A 15,853-nucleotide genomic window follows, 5' to 3' on the forward strand; every position below is an offset into this window, starting at 1 on the left:
CCCCATGGGGAGGAAACTATGATCTGTCTCCCCGCCCTCCCCCAGGCCCTGCTCCATTCCCCCTGCTTAAGCATGACCTTCCTTATGTTCCAAAACCAGGAGTCAGGCATTGTGCTGCCCCCAGAGCCGGCAGCCTGGAACTTGCAATGATGGGTTATTGCACTCAACCAAAAGTATTTTAGAATAAGGTCTGTATTCTCCTTCTGGAACTAGTTATGTGCAACATGATGGTGCATTGCTATTCTTACATCTACTGCCGATCTCTGGATTCTGGATTTTAAGTGAGGAGTTTAAAATGCCACAGCCTTCTCTTACATGAAAGAAGAAACCTATGTCTTCACCCAGCCTTCCTCTGATTGTGAAGACATGGCAATTATTATTCGAAGGCTCAGTTGTCTACCTATGAGTTTTAGGGAAATTATTTCATCCATCTACATCCTTAAGGCACTTTTCATTGAAAATATTACCCATATACAGGCAGGAAATTTATAACAGATGTGTAGCTCCCTCTAGATGTGCATTCTGACCTTGTCACATTTGTGTCCTCACAGACATTATTGACAACTTGAAAAATAAGCTCTCAACACCAAGATGGTGACATTAGAGAATGTGGTATAAATGGAATTTCACATGTTCTCAATTAGAAATAATTTTTAATAGTGAAGGAGAAATTAAAAATATTCTCATTTTGAATTGAATATAATAGACGCATTATGTTGTATTAGTTTCAGGAAGATATCCTAGTGACTGCGTGTGTATACATTATGCTCTCCAAAGCATGCAACACTTTCTTACAGGATTGACTGTATTCTATGGGCTGTGCCTTATATCCCAATGACTTCTTCATTCCATAGCTGGAAGCCTGTATCTCTTTCTCAGAGGTGTCAACTTTTTTATTTAACCCAAGTATTATGGTGCTAAACACCATAACCTGTAGGTCAGCAGGTGTCAATTTGCAGTCTGTATTTCTGCGAATGCTGCTTAAAGCATTACACATGATATCACTACGTCAATAAATTCGGTTTCATTCTTCACTCAGTAAAAAGGAGAAGGAAAAGGTTTCTTTGTGTCCCAAGCAAGCCCTTCGCTAAGACCCTTCTGGATCAGGAGAACAGGCTTCACTGGACCAGCTGCACTCTCAGTACTTCCAGCTGAGCAGCCATGGCCTTGAGCATTGCAGGAATTCCCACAGCGGCCGGCAGAGGGCGCGCAGACCACGCCCAGGGAGGGGCCGGGCCTCTGCGTGGGCAGTGCTGGCCTGAGAAGGCGCCCACTAGGCTTTTCTGATCCAGGGCGCCTCCGGGCTGGGAAGGCTTCCTTGCTTCTGAGGACCCAGTGCCTCTGAGTGTGGGCAAAGAGCCAGAGCTGCGTTTCCAGCAGGTTCCGCCCCCGAGCCTGGGGGAGACCCTGGAGGCTTCGCAGCCCCTTGGCGTCTCCTAGGTGGTGGGGCTGAGTCCCGAGGCGGGGGAGGCAGGGCCTGGGCGGCTTCCCCGGAAGCGCGGGTGGTCGGTTGGCGGCACAGCCCCTCGCTTTTTCTGGGCTGTTCCGTGGTTTGTTCCTCATTTCCCCTGCCGGTATTTCCCTGGAGGATCCGTGGATTCATGGGGTCCCGTGAGGCCACGTCAGAGAGGCTGGGCTTGGTTTGTTCCAGGTCAGGCTTGTTTCGGGGGAGAAATCCTGACACAAATTCGGAGGAACAGGAGCCGCATTCAGTTGGGAAGTGAAGACGCCAAATGTTGACTCTCAGGACCTTCTAAAAGAATGAGCTGGGACCCAGCTCATTTTCATAATTTGAAAATATTAGCCAAGGTGCTTATAGTAAAGTCGTAACAGATGTGTAGCTCCCTGTTAGTTGCATGCGACCTTGTCACAAGTGTCCATCAAAGATATTATTAGTGACTTTTCAGAGAAGCTCTCAACATCCAGATGGTGATGTTAGAGAATGTGGGATAAATGGAATATCACAGAGTCTAAATTAGGCATGATTTAAAAAAAAAATTTTTAATGTTTATTTTTTCTTTTTTTCAGAGAGCGGGAGCTGGGGAGGGGGTAAAGAGAGGGAGACACCGAATTTGAGGCAGACTCCAGGCTCTGAGCTGTCAGTGCAGAGTCTAAGGTGGAGTCAAACTCATGGACTGTAAGATCATGATCGGAGTCGAGGTCGGACGCTTAACTGACTAAGCCACCCAGGCACCCCAGGAATGATTTTTTTAATGGCAAAGAAAGAGAAATTAAAAATAGTGTAAAGGATGTCGATTCTTTATTGAAATATTGTTCACACATTTGTTGTATTAGTTTTAGGCATAAAGTGTAGTCATTCCATATGTCTATAAATTATGTTGTACTTAACCACAAGTGTGGCTATCATGTGAAAGCATGCAACATTATTATTACAAGATTGACTCTATTCCATTGGCTGTACCTTGTAGCCCTAGGACTTATTCATTCCAGAGCTGGAAGCTGGTATCTCTCTCTCAAACGTGTCAATTCTTTATCTAACCTAAGTATTTTGGTGGTAAACACCATTACCTCTTGTTCAGCATGTGTAAATAGGTGGGCTGTTTTTCTGTGACCCTTGCTGCAAGCGTTACAAATGATGTCATTACATAAATAAATGTGGTTTCATTCTTCACTCACAAGAAAGGGGAAGGAAAAGATTTCTTAGTGTCCCAGGCCCTGTCACTAAGACCCCTCCCAATGTGGAAAACAGGCTTACTTGCCCAGAACACCTTCAGTCCCTCAGCTGAGGGCCATGGCATTCAACATTGAGGGAATTCCCATGGTGGCCAGCAGAGGGCGTGCGAGCACCACAAACCCTGGGGGCGGGCTCCTCTCTATGCACGGTGATTGCCGGCAGAGGGCGCCCCATCGGCTTTTCTGACCCAGGGCACCTCAGAGCAGGAAGGGCTTCTGTGGCTCCCAGAGCACTCAGGGCCTCTGCCCTTGCCTGAGGACAGAGACCAGAGCTGCGTTTCCAGCAGGTTCTGTCGCCCTCCCCAGGGGAGACCTTGGGAGCCTTGCAGCAACTTGGTGTCTCCTGAGTCGCCAGAGAGAAGCTGCCTTGTTGCACTGAGTGTGGAGGAGAGGGCCCTGGGTGGCTTCCCTGGGCACTGGCCAGTCGGTCAGCAGCACAGGCCCTTGCATTTTGTGGGCTGTTCCCGTGTTTCATTCCTCACTTTCCCGGACAGTATTTGAACAAGACGTATTTTATTAAAGGACCCGTGGATCGAGGGGTCTCACGACATCACATCATGGATGCCGTGGATGGTTTGCTCCAGATTCAGGCTGGTTTCCAGGGAGAAATCCTGACAGAAATTCAGAAGACCGGGAGCTGCTTTCAGTTAGGATGTGAATACATGAAATATTCGTCTCAGGACCGTCTAGAAGAATGAGCTGGGACCCACTTTCCGAGTCCTGCTGGAACCAAAGACCGAGGTAAGGGCACAAACTGTCCCCCACATCTTACATGCTTTTATAAATTTTCACGGTTATTTTTCCAACCTAGTGAAGTGATTGAAAACTACAGAAAACCTGGTAGGTAGGTGCCATTAACCTTATGTTATATTTTAGTTTAAATCCCAGGTGGTAAAGTAGAGTGTAATATTAGTTTCAGGTATAAATATAGAGCAACACTTCCACTTTCACTGGGTGCTCATCCCAGGTGCATGTCTCAATACCCATCACCTGTTTCACCCATCCCCCACCCCACTGTGGAACCCCTAAGTTTGTTTTCTAGTTAAGAGTCTGTTTGTCTCTGTCTCCTCCCCCTCCCGCCCCCTTTGTTTTCTTTCATTTCCACGCGTTAGTGAAATCACCTGGTATTTGTCTTTCTCTGACAGGCTTATTTCACCCAGCATAACATTCTCTCGATTCATCCACCTCGTGGCAAATGAAAAGATTTCATGTTTTTCGGGCGAAATAATGTTTCATTCCATATACTACATCTCAATTTATTCATCAGTTGATGGAAACTTGGGCAGTTTCCATAATTTGGCTGTTGTAGAAAACGCTGCTGTCAACATCAGGGTGCATGTATCCCTTTGAAGGATTATTTTTGTATTCTCTATGTAAATACCTCGTAATGAAATTGCTGGATTGTAAGGTAGTTCTATTTTGAATTTTTTGAGGACTCTCCATGATGTTTTCCAGAGTGGCTGCACCAGTTTGCATTCCTACCAACGGTGCAAGAGGTTTCCTCTTTCCCCACATCCTTGGCAACACATGTGGTTTCGTCATTCATTGATTTTAGTCATTCTGACAGATGTGATGAGTTATTTCGTTGTACTTTTGAACTGTATTTCCCGGAAGATCAGTATTGTTGAGCATCTTTTCATGTGTCTCTTAGCTATCTGTATGTCTTCTTTGGGAAAATATCTATTTGTGTCCTCTGCCCATTTTTAATTGGAATTCTCATTCTTTGGGTGTGTATAATTATATATTTTGGACACAAGCCCTTTATCAGATGTCATTTGCAATTATGATCATGCTGTAGGTTGTGTTTTAGTTTTGTTGATTATTTCCTTGGTGACAGAAGCTTTTAATTTTTATGAAGTCCCATTCTTTTTGCTTGTGTTTCCCTTACCTCAGGAGATATATCAACAAAGGTGTGTGTACAGCCATTGTCAAAGAAGATACTGCCTGTGTTATCCTCTGGGATTTTTATGGTTTCGGGTTTCACACGTAGGTCTTTATCCATGTTGGATTTATTTTTGTGTATGTTCTAAGAAAGTGGTCTGTTGTTGTTTTGTTTTGTGTTGCAAGTTGCAGTCTAGTTTTTCCAAAACCATATGTTGAGGAGACGGTTTTTTTTTTAAGTGTATTTATTTATTTTTGAGAGAGAGAGAGAGAGAGCATGCAGAAGAGGGGCAGAGAGAAATGGACAGAAAGAATCCCACACAGGCTCTACACTGTCAGTGCAGAGCCTGACACGGATTTCAAACTGATGAATGCTGAGATCATGACCTGAGCTGAATCCAAAATTAGACGCTTCCGTGACTGAGCCACTCATGTGCCTCAAGACTATCTTTTTTTTCTATTGGATATTCTTTCCTGCTTTGTTGAGGATTAGTTGACCATATAGATGTGAGTTCATCTCTGGGTTTCCATTCTATTGATTTATGTGTCTGTGTGTTTTTCTTTTTCTTTCTTTCTTTCTTTCTTTCTTTCTTTCTTTCTTTTTTTTTTTTTTTTTTTTTTGCCAGTGCCATACTGTTCTGCTCACTACAGCTTTGTAATATAACCTAAAGTCTGGAATTGTGAGGTCTCCAGCTTTGCTTTTCTTGTTCAAGTTTTATTTGGCTGTCTGGGGTCTTTTGTCGTTCCATACAAATTTGGGGATTACTTGTTCTAGTTCTGTGACAAATGTTTTGTTAGGGTGATGGGGATTGCATTACATGTGTAGATTGTTTTGAGGAGTGTAGACATTTTAACAATATTTGTTCTTCTCATCCATGAACATGAAATGTATTCTCATTTCTTTGTGTCCTCTTCCATTTCTTTCATCAGTGTTTCATAGCTTTTAGAGTATAGGCCTTTCACCTCTTTGGTTGGGTTTATTCCTGGTATGTTGTGGTACTTGGTGCACCTGTCAATGGGATTGATTCCTTACTTTCTCTTTCTGTTAATCCGTGATTCATCTATAGAAACGCAATAGATTTCTGTACATTGGTTTCTGTATATTGTGACTTGTGAAACTCATGTATCACTTCTAGCAATTTTTATGGGGGTCTTTCATGTTTTTTATAGAGAGCATCATGTCAGTTACAAATAGCGAGCGTTCCACTTCTTTCTTGCCGATTTGGTGCCTCTTATTTCTTTTTGTTGCCTGATTGCTGTGTCTAGGATTTCCAATACTATGTGGAGTAGCAGTGGTGTGAGGGGTCATCCCTGCGTTGTTCCTGACCTTCGAGGAAAAGCTTTCAGTTTTTCCCCATTGAGGATGAGATTAGCTGTGGGTTTTTCCACAGATGGCCTTTAGTATGTGCAGGTAGGTTGAGTCTCAATCTATGTTGCTGAGGGTTTTTATCATGAATGGATGTGACATTTTGTCAAATGTTTTTCCCGCATCTGTGGAAAGCATCATATTGTTCTTCTCCTTTCTTCTATTACTGTGGTGCATCATGTTGATCTGTGAATGTGGAACCACCCTTGCAGCCCAGGAGTCTATCCCAGTTGATTATGGTCAATGATTCTATTAATGTATTGCTGAGTTTAGTTTGAATGCATTTTCATGAGAATTTCTGCATACATACTCATCAGGCTATTGGTCTGCAGTTTTATTTAAAAAAAAAGTCTAAATATATTTTTAAATGTTTATTCATTTACTTAGAGTACATATAGGTGAGGGAGGGCAGAGGGATGGGAAAGAGAATCCTGAGCATGCTCCACACTGTCAGCACAGGGTCCAATGCGGGACACGAACCCAGGAACTGCAAGATAATGACCTAATCCGAAGTTAAGAGTTGGACAGTCAACCGACGGAGTCACCCAGGGTCCCCTGCAGTTCTCTGCTTTAGGAGAGTCTTTATCTGGTTTTGGTATCAGGGTAATGATGGCCTGATGACATGAATTGGTAAGTTTTCCTTCTTTTTTATTGTTTGTAATAATTCGAGAAGAATAGATACCACCTCTTCTTTAAATGTTTGGTAGAATTCATCAGTGAAGCCGGCTGGCCCTGAACTCTTCTTGTGTTGGGGGAGATATTTTTTTTTATTTTTTATTTTTAAAAAAAAAATTTTTTTTTCAACCTTTATTTATTTTTGGGACAGAGAGAGACAGAGCATGAACGGGGGAGGGGCAGAGAGAGAGGGAGACACAGAATCAGAAACAGGCTCCAGGCTCTGAGCCATCAGCCCAGAGCCCGACGCGGGGCTCGAACTCACGGACCGCGAGATCGTGACCTGGCTGAAGTCGGACGCTTAACCGACTGCGCCACCCAGGCGCCCCGAGATATTTTTTTTTTAATTACTGATTCAGTTTCTTTCTGGTTTCACATTTTATGTATCTTCCTGTTTCAGTTTTGGTAGTTTATGTGTTTCGAGGAATTTATCCATATTTCTCAGAGTGTCCAATTTGTTGCCTATCGTTTTCCCTAATATTATCTTCTAACTGTATTTCTGTGTTGTGGACTGTTATTTCTCCTCTCTTATTTGTGATTTTATTTGAGTCCTTTCTCTCTTCTTTGTGAAAAGTTTGCCTAGGAGGTTTTCAAGGTGATTACTGTTTTTAAAGAACCAGCCCCTGGTTTCACTGATTTGGTCTAGTGTTTTTCTGGTTTCTATTATCACTTATTTCTGCCTTAATGTTTATTATTTCCTTCTTTCTGCTGTCTTTAGGCTTGCATTGTCCTTTTTCTCATTCCTTTGGTTGTTAAGTTTCGATTGTTTGAGATTTTTCTTGCTCTGTCAGGTAGGCTTGTATTGCTATATATACTTCCATCTTAGGCTGCTTTTTTGCCTCATTCCAAAGGTTTTTTACCAGTGCATCTTCATTTTCATTTTCATTTGTTTCAGTGTATTTTCTCATTGATTTCCTGGGTGACCCATTCGTTTAGTAGCATGTTGTTTAGCCACCCTTTATTTGTGGCCTTTATTCTTTCTTTCTTCCTTCCTTCCTTCCTTCCTTCCTTCCTTCCTTCCTTCCTTCCTTCCTTCCTTCCTTCCTTCCTTCCTGTCTTTCTGTCTTTCTGTCTTTCTGTCTTTCTGTCTTTCTGTCTTTCTGTCTTTCTTTCTGGATGACTTCAAGTTTCCTAGCTTTGTGGTCAGAAAAGATGCTTGGTCTAATCTCTGTCTGGGTATCTGTTGAGGCCTGATTTGTGACCTAGAATGTGATCGATTCTGGAGAATGTCCCATGTGCACTTGAAAAGAATGTGTATTCTGCCATTTTAGTATGGAGTGTTCTGAATATATCTGTTAAACCCATCTGGTCCAGTGTATCATTCAAAGCCATTGTTTCCTTGTTGATTTTCTGTCTGTTGATGTGAGTGATATGTTAAAGTCCTCTACTCTCCTTGCATTATTATAAATGAGTTTCTTTACCTTTGTTGTTAATTGTTTTGTATATTCAGTGATTATATGTTGGGTGCATAAAAATTTACAATCGTTGGATCTTCTTGTTTGGTTTCCCCTTTATTATGAGATTGTGTCCGTCTTCATCTCTTGTTACAGCTTTATTTTTTTTTAATTTAAGCTTTAGTTGACGTACAGTGCGTGATTGGTTTCGGGAGTAGAATTTAGTGATTCATCAGTTACATACAATGCCCAGTGCTCATCACAACAAGTGCCCTCCTTCATACCCATCCCTCACCCATCTTCCTCCATCAACCCTCAGTTTTTGCTCTATCATTAAGAGACTCATATGGTTTGTTACCACTCTTCTCTTTTACTGCCCCTTCCCATGTTTTCATCTGTTTTGTTTCTTAAATTCCACATGAGTGAAATCATATATTTGTCTTTCTCTGTTTGACGTATTTCACTTAGCACAATACATTCTGGCTCTATTCACATCATTGCAATTGGCAACATTTCATTCTTTTTGATGGCTGAGTAATATCCCATTTTATGTATGTATGCATTACATATACGTATGTATATACATATATATGTATGTATGTGTATACATATATATACACACACACACCTACCCCACACCTCCTTTATACCTTCATCGGTTGATGGACATTTGGGCTTTCTCCATAGTTTGGCTATTGTTGATAATGCTGGTATAAATATTGGGTGCATGCAATTTCACTATTAGGTATTTATCCAAAGGGTACAAAAATGCAGTCTTGGTTTTAGAGTTTATTTTGCCTGATAGAAGTATTGCTACTGGCTTTCTTTTGACGTCGTTGGCATGAGAAATATTTCTTCATTCCCTCCCTTTAAGTCTGCAGATGAGTGTAGGTCCAAATAAGGCTTTGTAGGCAGCATCTAGATAGGTCTTGTTGTGTGTTTGTTTGTTTGCTTGCTTGCTTGCTTGCTTTTTTTTCTCTTGTCTATTCTGACACCCTACCCAATGTCTTTTGATTGGAGCATTTAGTCCATTTACATTCAGGGTAATTATTGATAGATATATATTTAGTGCCATTTTATTAGTTGTTTTGCCATTGTTCCTTGATGTTTTCTCTGATCCTTTGTTGTCTGTATGACTTTTGGTCTTTCATTTCCACTCAAAGAGTCTGATTTAAATATTCTTTTCTTTTGACTGGTATTACATTTATGTATTTATTTTTAATATTTATTTATTTATTTTTAAATTTAAGCCCAAGTTAGTTATCTTCTAGTGGAATCCAGTTTCAGGAGTAGAATTTAGTGATCCATCAAGTACAAAAAATACCCAGTCCTCATCCCAAGTGCCCCCCTTCATGCCCATCACCCATTTAGCCCATTCCCCTATTCACTAGCCCTCCAGGAACCCTGCATTCGTTCTCTATATTTAAGAGTCTCTTATCGTTTGATTCCGTCTGTGTGTCTTATTTCTGCTTTCCTCTCACTATGTTTATCAGTTTTATTTCTTAAATTCCACAGACGAGAGATATCATATGATGTGTGTCTTTCTCTGACATATTTTGCTTAGCATAATAGAGTTCGGTTCCATCCATGTTGTTGCGAATAGCAAGATTTCATTCTTTTTGATCGCCGAGTAATATTCCATTGTATCAGTATACCACATCTTCCTCATCCATTCATCAGTCAGTGGTCATTTGGGCTCTTTGCATAATTTAGCTTTTTTTGGTAATGCTTCTGTAAACATTGGAGTGCATGTGCCACTTTGAGTCAGCGTTTGTGTATCCCTTGGATAAATACCTAGTAGTGCAATTGCTGGGTCATTGTGGAGTTCTGTTTTTAGTTTTTGTGATAAATCTCCATACTATTGTCCAGAGTGGCTACACCAGTTTGCATTCCCACCAGCGTTGCAAAAGGGTTCCCTTTCTCTGCATCCTTGCCAGCACGTGTCGTTGCCTGAGGTGTTAATTTCAGCCATTCTGATAGGTCCGAGGGGATATCTCCTTGTGGTTTTGATTTGTATTTCCGTGATGACGACTGAGGTTGAGCAACTTTTCATGTGTGACCAATCTGGATGTCTTCTTTGTTAAAGTGCCTCTTCATGTCTTTTGCCCATTTCTTCATTGGCTTCTTTGGTTTTTGGGTGTTGAGTTTGATAATTCTTTATAGATTTTGGATATTAACCCTTTATGTGATATGTCACTTGCAAATATCTCCTCCCATTCCATTCAGCTGCCTTTTAGTTTTGCTGATTGTGTCCTCTGCTGTGCAGAAGCTTTTTATCTTGAGGTCCCAATAGTTCATTTTTGTTTTTGTTTCCCTTGCTTTTGGGGACATGACAAGCAAGAAGTTGCTGTGGCCAGGATCAAAGAGGTAGGTTGCCTGTTTTCTCGTCTAGGATTTGGATGGTTTCCTGTCTTACATTTAGATCTTTCATCCATTTTGAGGTTGTGTGTGTATGGTTTCAGAACATGGTCCAGGTTCATTCTTCTCACTCTCCAGTTTTGCCAGTACCATTTGCTGAAGAGACTCTTTTTGTCCATTGGATATTCTTCCCTGCTTTCTCACAGATGAGTCGGCCATATGTTTGAGGGTCCACTTCTGGGTTCCCTATTCTGTTCCATTGATCTCTGTGTCTGTTTTTGTGCCCGTACCATACTGTCTTGATGATTACAGAATTGTAATACACGATAAAGTCCAGAATTGTGATGGCTCCCACTTTGGTCTTCTTCTTCAAGATTACTTTGGCTATTCAGGGTCTTTTGTGGTTCCATACAAATTTTAGGATTGCTTGTTCTAGCTTCGAGAAGAATGCTGGTGCAATTTTGATTGGGATTGCATTGAATGTGTCGATAGCTTTGGGTAGTATTGACATTTTATCAGTATTTGTTCTTCCAATCCATGAGCATGGAATGTTTTTCCATTTTTTTCCATTTTCTTTTTCTGTCTTCAATTTCTTTCATAGATGTTCTGTTGTTTTTTCTTTTAATTTTGTTAATGTTTATTTTTGAGAGAGAGAGCAAGAGAGAGAGAGAGAGAGAGAGCGCATGAGCAGGGGAGGGGTAGAGAGAAGAGGGAGACACAGAATCTGAAACAGGCTCCAGGCTCCAAGCTGTTCGCACAGAACCCAATGTGGGGCTTGAACCCACAAACTGGGGAATAATGACCTGAGGTGACGTCGGTGCTTAACCGACTGAGCCACCCAGGCACCCCTCTATTCTTTTGAGTGTACTGGTCTTTTACCTCTTTGGTTAGGTTGATCCCTAGGTATTTTATGGTTTTCAGTGCAATTGTAAATGAGATCAATTCCTTGATTTCTCTTTCTGTTGCTTCATTATTGGCATATAGAAATGCAATCAAATTCCGCATATTGATTTTATATACGGAGGCTTTCCTGAATTCCTGTATGAGTCCTAGAAGTTTCTTGGTGGAGTCTTGTGGATTTTCCACGGAGAGTATCACGTCTGCGAGGAGGGAAAGTTTGACCCCTCCTTGCCAATTTGGACACCTTGTATTCTTTTTGTTGTCTGATTGCTGAGGCTAGGACTTCCAACAGTATGTTGAATAACAGTGGCCAGAGTGCACATCCCTGTCGTGTTCCTAACATTAGGGGTAAAGCTCTCAGCTTTTCCCCATTGAAGATGATATTGGCTGTGGGACTTTCGTATCTGGACTTTATGCTGTTGAGGCACGATCCTTCTATCCCTCCTTTCATGAGGGTTTTCTTTTCCCATCAAGAGAGGATTCTGTATTTGGTCAAATGCTTTTTCTGCACCTGTTGAGAGGATCATGTGGTCCTTATCCTTTCTTTTATCAATGTGATGTATCCCATCAGTTGATTAGCAGACATTGAATCAGTTGTGCATCCCAGGAATAAATCCCACCTCATTGTGGGGATGAATTCTTTTTCTGTGTTGTTGGATCCAGTGTGCTAATTTTTGTTGAGAATGTTTGCATCCAGGTTCATCAGGGAAATTGGTCTGTAGTTTTCCTTTTTAGTGGGGTCTTTGTGCAGTTTGGAGTCAAGGCCATGCCGGCCTCATAGAATGAGTTTGGAAGTGTTCCTTCCATTTTCTGGCCATAACCTTATCTTGTTCCTTCATTTGGGATGCATTCCTCTTGTCTTGGCATTTTGGCTGAGTATTTGCCTTCTCTGTGTTCCAAAAGCTCCTTAGGTTACCTGCCTGTGAGATAAATGGCTTTATGAAGAGGATGTCATCTAGTGTCCAGGGCCGGGCACATCAGGGAGTGTCTGTGGTGTGTGTTGCGTGCACTGTTTTGTGTTCTGGCTGCACTATCCTTCAGGCCAGTCGTATGGGCAATGTATGGTCCTTGGCCGGAACGTGGGGAGTTTTATCTAGGTCTGCTCTGATCTGCTTGTTAAATGAGACTTGGAACGACTGCCACTAGAAGTGAAGCCCTGCACAACTGTCTGGTCAAGAGAGGTGCTGTGGTCAGGGGCTTCTGCTGGTCTTCTGGGGAAGGGGCCAGCTCCATTGGGATGGAGGCAAGCTTGACCTGGAAGGCCAGTCTTGCCAGAGCACAGGGTGTGGTCTTTGATCTAAGCAGGTTAGGCAGTCAGTGTGGGAATTGCCTTGTTTCCAGCAGGTGGCTCTGTGTTTATGCTGGGGAGCAGAGGAGGGAAATGGCGTCACCCAGCTCCTCTGTCCCAGATCCTTTGTCCCCTCTTCTGACCACTGCCTCTCAGGGATGCTCCGCAAGATGAGTATATAATCTGCCCACTGTGTGCACCAGGCATTGTACAGATAAACTGTTTCCATGCCATATGCCTGCAAGTAGTTTGCTGCCTTCTCTCCAGGAGTAGGCCAGTGCCCTTAGGGATGTGTCCCAGCCAAGACTGCTAACCTTTGAAAGCCCATATTCTTGGGGTGCTTGGATAGCTTGGTTAAGTGTCTGACTCTTGATAGTGGCTCAGATCATAAACTCGTTGTCATGGGATTCTCTCTCTCCCTCTCTCCCTGTCCCTCCCTTGCATGTGCTCTCTGTTTCTCTCAAAATAAATAAACTTAAATTAAAAATTAAAAAATTAGTGGCATGGAATACCTTATTTAGGCAAGATTGTCTCCCTGAGGGTGATGGCAGTGGTCTATCAGTAAAATTTCTAGCACTGACTAGGCAATTATGTTGACTGGTTAAAGGTTACATTCCTGCAGGGATGAAACTAGGTTTGGTGATGTGGGGCCTATGATTTTTCTTAACGTTCCAAACCCAAATTTTTACACATTCATTTTTTATTAGAAATATAGCCCTAAATAATATTTAGCCACCTACTGCCAGCCCGATTTTCATATCCTGGGAAACTATGACCATCTCCTAATCATAGATGAAGATCAACTCTGTGGCTCTAAGATCTTTGTGGGTCTAAGTTACTTTGATACGTTACTAAGATCTTTGTGAGTCTAAGTTACTGCTGGACTTTTGAAATCTTTGACCCAGGGACCCCCAGCCAGGTTGCTGAGCCACCACGTAGGCACAGAAGCACCCTTTCCAAGTCACCTCTTCCTAAAGTGTTGTCTTTCCCTCTTGTACTTCTGGGTCTTATCCTTTGGCAAGTCACATATCCTCATGCAAACCTGTCAAAGTGGCCCAGAGAAAGTTGCTTGCCTGTGACTGCCACTTCATAGTCACATCTTTTCCTTCTGAAACCCCTTGAACTCCCTATCTTTCTTCCAGTCTTTGAATATCTCTGATTTGGAAATATTTGATTCTGTTGTATTCTTGCTAAAAATATGCATGAAAATGTTAAAGCAAGGATTCTTTAGAATAAGTGAGCCAGTCACAATGATTCATCTGGCCGTTTGTACACTTTTTTTTTTTTGAAAATGTTCGAGCATGATGTGAAGTACATCCTGTAAAATCTGAGTATCATTTATTATCTAGGATAACCACCTTTATGGAAAGCCACTCAATGACATGATCATTCAAGATCAGAAAAACACTTAATTTACATACCACATGATACAGTGGTGTATATATATATGTTATCTTAAAATATGTAAAGTAGATGTTTCTATGGATTGTACATCATTGTGCATTCGGTTTTCTGTAACATGAATGCTATTATTTAAATTAAACAATAGTAAGAACAACAAGAATAGGTAAATGTCAATCACTAGTAACTTATACTAGAACCAGTTTTATAATATTATGTGTTGAAAAAATAAAACCATGATTACTAATAATCTTTTCATTTATGATGGTTTTCTAGTTACCAAAAAAATTGGGAAGATAGTACTGAGTCTCCACATACATCAGACTGTTTTCTGACTCTTGATGGCCTGTGAGTTGGTACATTATCACAATCAATATCCCGAAGAGATATGGTAGTATTAACTAAAATTTATATGTTTACTCAGATTTCTTCGGTTTTAACTTCTTCTGTTCCAGACTCATCCCAGCTGGCACATTACATTCAGTCATCCTGTCTCCTTAGGCTCCACCTGGTCGTGACGATTTTTAGATTTTCCATATTTTTCATAATCTGCAAAGTTTTGAGGGTACGTCTGTAGAATGTATTTTGTAGAATGATCCTTGGGTGGGATACGTCTAACGTTTGTTCATACGCTTAGGCCAGAGTTAACGTGTTTTGGAGCAGAAGATCCAGAGGCATCATGCCATCCTTAATTATCACTTCACCTAAAGGATGTTTACTCTGAAGATTGGGGTCTTTTGTAGTTCCATACACATTTTAGGACTGTTCGAGTTCTATGAAAAATGCTGTTGGTATTTTGATGGAGATTGCATTAATTGTGTCAATTGCTTTGGGAAGTATAGACATTTTCACAATATTTGTACTTCCAATCCATGAGCATGGAATGTCCTTCCATTTCTTTGTGTCATCTTGAATTTCCTTCATCACTGTTTTATAGTTTTCAGAGTATAGGTCACTCACCACTTTGGTTAGATTTATTCATAGACGTCTTATTATTTGGTGTGCACTGTAAATGGGACTGTTTTCTTAATTTCTCTTTCTACTGCTTCATGATTGTTGTCTAGAAATGCAACAGGTTTCTGTACAATGATTTTGTATCCTCTGACATTGCTGAATTCAGTGATCAGTTCTGGCAGTTATTCGGTGGACTCTTTAGGGTTTTCTATACATAGTGTCATGTAATCTGCAAAGTGTGAAAGTTTCACTTCTTCCAGATTTGGATTTGTTTTGTTTTGTTTTGTTTTGTTTTGTTTTGTTTTGTGTGATTGCTGTGGCTTGGAGTTCCAGTACTACATTTATGAAAAGTGGTGAGAGTAAACATCTTTGTCTTCTTCCTGACCTTAGAGGAGAAGCTCTCAGATTTTCCCCACTAAGGATGATGTTAACTGCGGGGGTTTCACAGATAACTTTTATTACATTGAGGTATGTTCCCTGTAAACCTACTTGAGGGGGTTATAATCATGAATGGATGTTGTACTTTGTCAAATGCTTTTTTCTCCATGTATTGATATGACCGTATGTGTGGGGGTTTTTTTGAAATGTTTATTCATTTTTGAAAGAGACAGAATGTGAGTGGGGTAGGGGCAGAGAGAGAGGCAAACACAGAATTTGAATCAGGCTCCAGGCTCTGAGCTTTCAGCAGAGAGCCCAACACAGGGCTTGAATCATAAACCATATGGTCATGACTTGAGCCAATGTCGGATGCTTCAAGGAATGAGCCACCCAGGAGCCCCGATCATATGGTTCTTATCCTTTCTCCCAGTTATGTAATGCATCACAGTGATTGATTTGTGAACATGGAACCACCTTGCAGCTTGGGAACAAATCCACTTAATTGTGGTGAATTATTTTCTTAAGGTATTTTTGAATTTGGTTGGTAGTATTTGATTCAGAATT

General features: G+C 41.3%; 1 protein-coding gene and 1 long non-coding RNA gene across 5 annotated transcripts in view; one reads left to right on the forward strand and one right to left on the reverse strand.

Annotated features, from left to right (window-relative positions):
• Positions 1 to 15,853, reverse strand: part of LOC147571030 (transport and Golgi organization protein 1 homolog) — a 494,441-nt gene that overhangs the window by 368,668 nt on the left and 109,920 nt on the right. The gene's annotated exons all lie outside the window — the stretch shown is intronic.
• The window catches only part of LOC147571040 (uncharacterized), a 72,253-nt gene continuing 59,461 nt past the window's right edge, over positions 3,062 to 15,853 (forward strand). For 2 of the 4 annotated variants that reach the window (XR_015247792.1, XR_015247793.1), the window contains exon 1: positions 3,062 to 3,435. This is a non-coding gene — a long non-coding RNA (uncharacterized LOC147571040). Of the gene's footprint in view, positions 3,436 to 10,106; positions 10,378 to 15,853 lie in introns of those variants that run through there. The other 2 variants (XR_015247790.1, XR_015247791.1) reach the window with 2 other exon arrangements.

Source organism: Puma concolor, unplaced genomic scaffold, assembly GCF_028749965.1.
Source record: "Puma concolor isolate L17-30 unplaced genomic scaffold, mPumCon1.1.hap2 unalloc_scaffold_7, whole genome shotgun sequence".
Taxonomy (NCBI): Eukaryota; Metazoa; Chordata; class Mammalia; order Carnivora; family Felidae; genus Puma; species Puma concolor.